Below are 5,926 nucleotides of genomic sequence, written 5' to 3'. Positions count from 1 at the left end.
TGGCTGAATCCTTATCAACTCTCTATTTGAATTTCACGGCTAACTAGTTTACGGTCTTTAAACGTTGAGCACTACACCTATGCGTTACACGCACACACACGAGGAGTTTCCCATCGAGTGTAGAAAATGGTGGTCTACTTTTGGCGGAAAGCTGAATGCATGAGAGAGAGAGTGCAGTTTGCTGAGGTTGGACTGTGAAATTTCAATGGCCGCTGTTTCTTTTATGTTCCCTCGGCCAAAAGATTTTGCATAACTTATGCGTACGCACAATCGTACTTTTCAAAAAGCGTACTTGGGAAGTAATCTATGCAAAGAGTAACACCAATCTCAACTATTAAAGAGAAAACAGTCCTTCGTGGTTTTCCTCCGAGGAAAAGAAAATAAAAAGCGCCGTTGCCGGGGATCGAACCCGGGTCACCCGCGTGACAGGCGGGTATACTCACCACTATACTACAACGACTTGATGGCATTACATCGGGTTAATTAGATTTATATTTCATTAGCTTGATTTTCTTTTACCGCTTCATAAAGCGTTTTTTATTTTGTGATGCACTTTGCTTCAACTGCTTATGACTGATATTTTTCTCGTTATTATTTGACGACCATCCTTTGATGTTGGTAGAAGCTCCATTCTATGGGTTACATACATAGCCACAAACATGTTGGTCAATGTGTGTGTAAAAATTTTATTACCATGGTGGCCAAAGGAATGAAATTAAAGCATAGTAGAAGAAAAATAATCAAAGCAAAGTCTAGCATTCAAAAGGCATGTATAACAAAGCTACATTATGGCACCACTCACACAATCGAATAGCAACATTGAATCCCGCTTACATACAAAAAGTGATGACTCCCACTCTCATAATTACTATTAAAAAGGGTCGAAACACATGCACAACTTGGCACCACATACACAAATTGCTAGCAGCATTGATAGACCAAATAAGAATCATGAGCTCCACATGGCATATCCCATCTGCAAAACTCCGCTCCAGCCCGCTTACGACCCTATCTTGCAAGGCAGCTCCCGTCAACACCGGCTCCTAGCTCCTCACATATAGCGCCCGCTCCTTCTACGTGCGCAACCACACAGACGCCTTTGCCATCGACGGGCTCCAAGGCCCAATGCTCCATAGCAAGCAGTGAGCAGCTCCCCACAACTACGCCATCAACGTTGCCTACTACTCCTTCGACCAAGCCAAAGAAAAAATGGCCGGCCGACTCAATACACAGCAAGGCAGCGCACGACCAGCACAACAGGCCCGACGTACGTGCCATACTATAACGGCGCCTCACTGCAAGCGGCACCATAACCGTCTCTCCATGCCTCCTCTGCAACGGTTGAAGCTCCAACTGAGCAATGCCTCCACACAACAGCAAGGCCAACAGGCTCCAACAACTCCATGCTCATGGAATGGACTACAACGCGCATGCAGCAACGGCCCGCCTAAACGACCAACACACAGCCATCCAAGGAAAAATGCCTTCGCGCTCCCCAACTCCACCTCCAAAGCGGCTCCTGCATCTCTGACGGTGCGCCTCTCTAACTCAAGTTGGATTGGAGTTTACATGAATGAGAATGCTTGCATTTCTTGATAACTTTAAAGAGCAATAAGAGAAATTCAATGATTGCAGTCGAGTTGAGGGGCCGACCACATCCCCCCCCGTTATCTAGGCTCTTTTATTGCTCAAATGGAGATACAAAAGCAAGGTGCAATGCAACGTGCAAACTTTGACTTAAGCTCTTGAGACAGAGAGGACTCAGACACGACTGAAAAAGAATGGATGCTCCAATCGAGCTCTATACAAGGAATGACTCAATGCTAGAACTAGATGGAACCAGACTCCCTGGGCACCACAATTCACAAGGAATATGCTTGTGTAATCCAAACTTCATCCAACATTAGTAGCCTATTCTAGATTTCTAGGAAAAGAAATCACAATGTGAAAGTAAGAGTAGGAATTGCTGAAAACAAACAAAAACTCAGATACAAGGTTCTCGTTAATCCTTGCTCCTTTGAGGATGGGGCCCTTGGTGCAATTGCAGCCTCCCCTTGCTGAAAAAGATCTGGATTCTGAGGCTAGAGAGAGGAAAAACTCAGAGAAGGGTGCTGCAGTTTAGAGAGAGAGTGCTTTGGCTGCTCCAAGGTAGGGGGAAGGAAAGAGATGTGGCTGCTGCTCCAGGGATGAGAAGAGAGATTTCTGCAGGAAGAAAGGGCTGAAACTGTAGAGCGAGATTCTGCACAATAGACTAGTAGAGGAGAGAGAGAGTCTGCTGCACCACCAAGAGGGGCTGAGAAGAGGCTAGCTGCACAAAGATGGGGAAGGGAGGAGGGCTGCTGCACCAAGGAGGGAGGAGGGACAGAAAATGGATGTGGGATTTGTATGGAATGAGGGAGGGCAGGCCTTCTTTTATAGGCCTAGCCCACCCCCTTGCCCAAGTTGACAAGCTTTCCCAGCCCACCAAGTGGTGGGTGAGCCGCCACACATGTCATCTTGCATGCCACCCACCCCCTCATGCATGGCGAAGTAGCTGGGCCAGCTGGCCTTGCTGCCAACTCAGCCTGCCACATGTCAGCCTGCCATGTGTCAACCTGCCACGTGTCAACCTACCACGTGTCACCTGCCACATGTCAGCTTGACAAATGTCACCTGCCACGTGTCAATCTACCACGTTTCAGGTTAGCGAGTATACCTACACATTGACCTATTCTAAAGTCATGTTTGAGCTTAATTGACCTCAGTTAAGAGGTTTATTTGTTTGTCGTCTTATCTTGTATCTCCATGCCTCTTAACATGCTTCCTGGCTCAACACCCAAAGCCCTGAGACATTCTGTTGGATGGTTGCTAGGTCAGTTTACAATCTGTGCAGTTGATCGGTCCCAAAGATGGGTACTCAGGTGGGGTGAGATTTCCTAATGTCCTTTCTCAAGAGAAGGCATCACTCTTGTGGGTCACTAATGCCCATAACCCTAGGCAAGGGGGTCCACCCTCAAATACTAGACCTAGCCCCCATGACCTAACTGAAACTCAGAAAAACTTTCATCTACTTTTGCAAAACATGCTAAAATTGAAATGTAACAGAAAAATTACCAAGTAGGTGGATACAAGTTTGTTGGGGAGTGACAGTATTATAGATTGGACCTGCTGAACTTGTGTTAGTATCTTTAGTTTTGTTCACGTCAATGATCATATGGACTAAAAATTTGATAATATGCAGACTTCCAAAAAAAAATTTAATTGAAAGGCATATAACACACAAAAGGCTCTGATGACTATGTACACTTCACCTGTCTTTCCATCTTTCTAGCAGTACCATTTCAAGTACAAAAGATGCTAGATGCACTCAGACCACAAATAATTCCCACAGGCACAATTTCCTTACTTGGAAGCCATGACAGAAAGAGGTTTGAGTCTGACAAGAAAAATCCCCTGGGGTGTACAGATAGCCAGCTTCTCACTGTGTCCACATACCCATCTTCCTTTGCATACTGGATATGTCGTGTGACATCCAGTGCAAATCTGGACATTCCCTTACCTCATTTTGAGAAAAGATCGTCTCACTTTGCAGGTGTATTTTTGCTTCCAAAATGCCTTGTATTTCCCACCACCAATGCCACTGCCCAGTACAACTTTGTCCTGTCTTGTTCGATAGTTGATCCTTCACTCTAGGTGCAATCAACATTCCTCTCAACATGTGGCATAAATGTTAGACATCAACACATAAGCTGTGACATTCTTATCATCAAATTGCAGTGCATGTTCAAAGGTTTGTCTTCCAAAATGCCTTGTATTTTTGCTTCCAAAATGCCTTGTATTTCCCATCACCAATGCCACTGCCCAGTACAACTTTGTCCTGTCTTGTTCGAATAGTTGATCCTTCACTCTAGGTGCAATCAACATTCCTCTCAACATGTGGCATAAATGTTAGACATCAACACATAAGCTGCAGCATTCTTATCATCAAATTGCAGTGCATGTTCAAAGGTTTGTCTTCCAAGCTCCACATTACCCCACTTTCGACAAGCGCCCAACACAGTTCTCCACATAACAAGATTAGGATGGAAAGGCATCTTCTTCACAATCGCTAACACCTCGTCTAATCTGCCTGCACGGCCGAGTAGATCAACCATGCAAATGTGGTGCTCAATTGAATAAGCGATGCCATAGTCTTTGCTCATGGCCTCGAAATACTTCTGGCCCTTGTCCACTAAACCCGTGTGACTACACACACTAAGAACGGCAAGGAATGTGACCTCACCTGGCTGTATGCCTTCACCTCTCATTCTCTCAAGCATATGGAAAACAATTTCACTTTCTCCTAGCTGGGCATATCCTGCAATTAGTGCATTCCACGAGACCTCATCTCGAACTAGAAGCTTGTCAAATGCTTCCCGTGCTTCTGCAAGCGAGCCACATTTGGCATACATATCTACCGCCTTGTTACCAACAAAAGGATCTCTTTCCAGCCCCTTTTTGGCAATATCCGCGTACAATTCTCGGCCCTTGTCTATGGCTCCTATGCTGCCACAAGCTTTCAAGCTGCCAACAAATGTGATAGCAGTTGGAGAGAGATCCTCCTGCTGCATCTGTTCAAAACAGTTCAGCGCTTCCTCAACAAGCCCATGCTCAGTATATCCTGCAATTAATGCATTCCATGACACCTCAGTTCGGATGGTAAGCTTGTCAAATGCTTTCAGTGCTTCTGCAAGTGAGCCACATTTGGCATACATATCCACCAAAGTATTGCCAACAAAAACCTCCCTTTCCAACCCCTTTCTGGCAACCTCAGAATGTATTTCTCGGCCCTTGTCTATGGCTCCTATGCTCGCACAAGCTTTCAAGCTGCAAATAAATGTGACGGCATTTGGAAAGAGACCCTCCAATTGCATCTGTTCGTAACAGTTCAGGGCATCCTCAGCAAACCCGTGCTGGGCATATCCTGCAATTAGTGCGTTCCATGAGACCTCATTTCGAACTGGAAGCCTGTCAAGTGCTTCCCATGCTATTACAAGCAAGCCACACTTGGCATACATATCCACCAAGGTGCTGCCAAGAAAAAGATCTCTTTCCAATCACCTTCTGGCAATCTCAATGTGTATTTCTCGGCCTCTTTCCACTTCTTTCAGCCTAGCACAGGCCTTCAAGAGGGCCACAAACGTGTAGTTGCTAGGACCTACAGAATCTTCTTGCATTTTCTGGTACAGGTTTAGGGCATGCTGTGATTCCCCGCAGTCAATATAACCAACCATCAGAGACGTCCAAGAATACACATTCCGTACTGCCAACCTGCTAAAAACCTGCTTAGCGTCGTACATACTTCCCACCTGCACCAACATCGGGACGAGGTAGTTCTGAAGAGACCTATGATCTTCCAACCCATTTTTGCACATGTAGTCATGCAAGCGCTTGGTACAAGCAAGATTTTTCTCTTTTATGCACTTTTGCAGGATGCATGTAAGGTTCTCAACCGAAGCTAGATGGGCCATCTGTTCCAACGAAGTGAGTACCTTCTCTAAGCAAAGCGTCTCCGAGCCCATATTCATCTGTACTCCAGACCTAGATTTAGACAATCCTTCATCAAACCATTGTCTTAGCAGTGAATGCTCTGGCCCTGTGGATTCCCTTGCTTCTGGAGTCTTTTTTCGAGCATGTCATTAACCAACCTAAATTGTGCCAGCCGCTTATCCATAACGACTCCATGAGTTTGAAATCTGTAGATATTGGGTTGGTCCCACAACAGACTCATCACACTAGCCAATTCATAGCTTTTCCTGTTCAAAATGTCCAATCAAGTCCCGCCATTGGCAAGGATCCTTGAAGTAAGGGTACTTGAGCTACCTGCGGTGCATGACCACCATGCAAAGCCAATCGCCACAAGTGTATTGGTATTTGAGTTCTTGTAACACTTTTTTGTCGACTTTTA

The 5,926-nt window shown here is 45.5% G+C and overlaps 1 non-coding gene across 1 annotated transcript; it reads right to left on the bottom strand.

The window, feature by feature from the left end:
- Positions 1 to 388: 388 nt before the first annotated feature.
- Positions 389 to 460, bottom strand: TRNAD-GUC (transfer RNA aspartic acid (anticodon GUC)). Its single transcript has one exon. It is a non-coding gene; the product is annotated as a tRNA-Asp (tRNA).
- Positions 461 to 5,926: the final 5,466 nt, after the last annotated feature.

This window comes from Dipteris shenzhenensis, chromosome 4 (genome assembly GCF_047967505.1).
Source record: "Dipteris shenzhenensis isolate YYH24624 ecotype China chromosome 4, Dip_SZ_1.0, whole genome shotgun sequence".
Lineage (NCBI taxonomy): Eukaryota > Viridiplantae > Streptophyta > Polypodiopsida > Gleicheniales > Dipteridaceae > Dipteris > Dipteris shenzhenensis.
The sequence above is the reverse complement of the archived record's forward strand: the minus strand, read 5'-3'. Positions and strand labels throughout refer to the sequence as shown.